Raw genomic sequence first — 4,469 nt, 5'->3', positions numbered from 1 at the left:
TCAGTTGCTCTGTCGTGTCTGACTCTTTGCAACCCCATGGACAGCATCACAACAGGCTTGCCTGTCCATCGTTTCCCAAAATTTGCTCAAACTCATGTCTACTGAGGCAAAGATGCCATCAAACCATATCATCCTCTGTCACCCCCTTCTCTTCCTGCCTTCAATCTTTACCAGCATCAGGGTATTTTCCAATGAATTGGCTCTTTACATCAGGTGGCCAAAGTATTGGAGCTTCAGATCCATCATCAGTCCTTCCAATGAATAGTCAGAGTTGATTTCCTTTAGGACTGACAGGTTTGATCTACATGCTGTCCAAGGGACTCTCAACAGTCTTCTCCAGCACCATGGTTTGAAAGCATCAGGTGGTTGGTGCTCATCCTTCCTTATGGTCAAATTCTCACATCTGTACGTGACTACTGGAAAACCCAACTTTAATTATACAGACCTTTGTCAGCAAAGTATTGTCTCCTGTTTTTAATATGCTTCCTAGGTTTGTCATAGCTTTTCATTCAATCAGCAAGTGTCTTTTAATTCCTTGGCTGCAGTCACCATCCACAGTGATTTTGAAGCCTAGGAAGGAAAGGGGATGAGAAAATTCAAGTAAGAAAAGCAGTTTATGAAAGCAAATGCACATTGGAATGTGGTAAGGCCATGTTCTGGAGCTAATATAAGTGTTTAGTTGCATTCATGTTACTTGGAAGGTCTTGAACATCAGCCTAAATAGACTATAACACTAAATTGTGAAATTTATTAAGATTTTGGCTATAGAAATAAATAAAGCAAACTTTAATTCTCTGCACTGGTATTTATCAGTTATGCAACCTCAGAAAGATTACATAATCTCACATATGTATTTATCTCTATATGCATATATATGCTATATATCCCTTAAATCTAAGATTTTTTAAATATTTATACTATAGAAAATACTAATGACTATCAAATAGAATTATTGGGAAGATTAAATGAGATAATGCATTATAATACAATACCTAGCATGTAGTACTTGTTCATAAAATTTAATTACTATTGTTATTATGAGTGCATTGTTGTGGCTTGTTATTCTTAAACCATTTCTTTTGGGTGACTCTAGAGAAATAAAGTAAATAAATAAAGTAGAAATAAAGTAAAGCAGAGATATTACTTTGCCAACAAAGGTCCGTATAGTCAGAGCTATGGTCTTCCCAGTAGTTATGTATGGATGTAAGTTGGACCATAAAGAAGGCTGAGCACCAATAAATAGATGCTTTTGAACTGTGGTGTTGGAGACGACTCTTGAGAGTCCCTTGGACTGCAAGGAGATCAAAGCAGTCAATCCAAAAAGAAATCAGTCCTGAATATTCATTGGAAGAACCAATGTTGAAGCTGAAGCTCCAATACTTGTCCACCTGATGTGAAGAGCTGAGTCATTGGAAAAGACCCTGATACTGGGAAAGATTGAGGGCAGGAGGAGAAGGGGATGACAGAGGATGAGATGGTTGGATGGCAACACTGGCTCAATGCACATGAATTTGAGCAAACTCTGGGTGATGGTGAAGGACAAGGAAGCCTGGCGTGCCCCATGGGGTAGAAAAGAGTCACACGCAATTGAGTGACTGAACAACAACAGAGGCAGAAATAATCACTCATTAGTGCCATTAGAGATTGCTTTGGCAGGAGGTGGAACTTGAACTGAGCACGGTGCAATGAGCATGGTGGGTGCATTGCTCCTGGTAGGCCTCAGACCTCCTACAGGCAGCACAGATGATCTACCTACTGGCTGTACCCCAGTTTCCCCTACCATGTTAACTACACCAACACAACTTCACTTCTTGTCATTTCCCTTCCCTCCCTTTACATTTTCTTACTGTACCATATGGGGCCAATAAGTCTCATGATCAGTAATGTACTTCTACAAATGCTAAGTAAATATTAGAGCTCCTAGCACCATGAGGAAATCAGAACTAAAGTCTTGATTCCTATCCTCCAAGGAACCATGGTCATATTTATTCATGGAAAAAAAATTGGTAAACAATAAAATATGGAGGAATGGGTACAACACTCAGTGGAATATCATGAAAAAAAATTCAGTGATGTGAAAATGCCAAGTTTGGCCAGTGAACAGACAACAGTTTTGTACCCCTGAATCTTAATATTCACATAGGGAAAGAGATGGAGTTAGTTGAAAAGGGAAGACAGTGATCACAGGAGAGATTTCCTACTTTCAGCAATGATTAGGACTCATTGCAGAAACAAGTGAAATAGGACTTTAGCTACTCACATTATTGCCTTTAATGAACCTTGTACATTATACAGCACATCACACAAAGAAGATGGAGATAATTTGCTTCCTGCTTAATGCAGGACATATTTGGGGAAATGAGTTTGCTGCTACTGCCTTTGGCAGTCATCTTCCTTATGGAAGACAACTGAGACCCTAGGAGAGAGGCTGCAAAAGACTTCCCAGCTTATAGCTTAGCAATTTCAAAAAACTTTGATATTTGTCATTATTCCCCAAAATATATGTATTAAAACAGCAAAAGTCTTTGGGTGTTATTGTTTAACATTTTCTTAAGGCTTACTAAGCAGTGCAGCACAGACACAACTCCCTTTCCACAAAGATGGCTGCTTCTAGCCCTTCACACAGAAAAACGCAACTAAATGAAAATTTAACTTTCAAGTACACCTCACAGTTTATTCAAAGTGGAGAATAACTCTTGTTATGAGCTCTCATTATTCAGGCAGAGCACATTAATGCTGCTTTGTTCTTTTAGTCCATTTTTGATACTTGATTTTTATTTATTTATTTTAGAAAGGTTTGGGGACAGGAAGAAACCTATTAATATAACTAATATGACCACATTAACTCCTCTTTGGACAATGTGGTGAAGACAGAAGATCTGAAATACAACCCTAGAGAGGGCTAATCTCCCCTCACTTTCTGTTCATAATTTTCACTCGGATAGGATCAGATCTGATTTAAACTCTGCCACTTTAAATCAGATTTCAATCTTGCATCTAACTTTTCTCCTGGGTTTTAGTGCCATATTGCAATGTTAAAGTGTAAAACTCTGCATCTGCCGAGGCATTTGGCTGGAAAAGCAAGTATGTCAATGGCCGTCCCTTGCTGCCATCACACATATGGAATTTCTGTGTTCAGCTCTGCCATCTGGTCGTTAGGCCTAGATTCACTCTTCATTGAATAAGGACCATCTACCATATCAGTGCCTCTTACAATATGCTATCCTTTTCGTGGTGTTATTTTGCAGTTCTTCTCTGATGACATTTTCTCTTCCCCACAACCCTTTTCCCCCAGTAAATATTCTACAAAGAGCAACGTTTAATGTCACTTGGAAAAAGAAAAAAAAAAAAAAGACACAATGCAGCGAAGGTAATTGGAACATAAGCAGTCAAAATATCAAGTAGTTGCAGATGCAATACTAAGAATTTCATAATTACAATTGCTGCAGATTCTACCTTGAAAGTGTACAAGATAGTTTATAGACATAAAGCAACCTTAACTGAGAAGAACCACTTAACATTATAAAGAGATTGTGGGTTAATTGTCCCTGCCATTCTATTTCCCTTATTTATGACAGTCATTATCTTGAGACTGGATGATATTTTCTTTTCTATCACAAGGACGTGGCCCCAGAAATGTGTGCAGCTCCTTCTAAAATATACATTCTGTCACTGCTGAACTACTGTCACCATATAAGAAAATAAAAACACCTAACTAGCTCAATTCCCCCTCCAACATTTTATTTTGGGAGGAAAAAACAAAATTCTAGCCTGTAAAATACATTAATTTAATTCAAAAGTTTAAAGAAAAACCCTCAACAACCAGAAAACATGATTTGTTGGCTAATCGCAATAAAATTGGTCTAGGACTTTATTAAATTCACAGTATAAGAAATTCAAAACCTGTAGCCAGATTCTGTGAAAAACCAGATAGTGGCTTAAAGCTGTCTTGTAGGAGAATTCTGTATAATTGAGTCTTAAACTTTATAGGGACTTTCCTGGTGGCTCAGATGATAAAGAATCTGCCTGCAATGCAGGAGATCCAGGTTTGATCCCTGGGTTGGGAAAGTCCTCTGGAGTAGGAAATAGCAACTCACTCCAGTATTCTTGCCTGGAAAATTTATCCTGATATCTTTATCAACTCTCTTCCTAAATCTACTCCAAACCTCAACCAACAATCTCCTGCCACATTCCATCAAAATTTAACCAAAATGTGCTTTATTCTATCTTGGATTTGCTAGGATACCTGCTTATACTTTATTGAACATACAAATCATCAGGAGTTCTTGCTAAAATGCAAAATCTGGGATGGGAAGGTTTTGCATTCCTAACAATCTTTTAGGTAATACTAATATTGCTGGTCTGGAAAGGATGCTGAAGTTTATTCAAATGTCTCTTGCTCCTGTGCCTCCACTCTCCCTTACACCTGGGAGAAAGTAATTTCATACAAGGAGACTTGGAGCCATGAT

Source organism: Bos grunniens, chromosome 24 (genome assembly GCF_055505025.1).
Source record: "Bos grunniens cultivar Pamir isolate PY7600 chromosome 24, Bosgru_T2T1.0, whole genome shotgun sequence".
Lineage (NCBI taxonomy): Eukaryota > Metazoa > Chordata > Mammalia > Artiodactyla > Bovidae > Bos > Bos grunniens.
The sequence above is the reverse complement of the archived record's forward strand: the minus strand, read 5'-3'. Positions refer to the sequence as shown.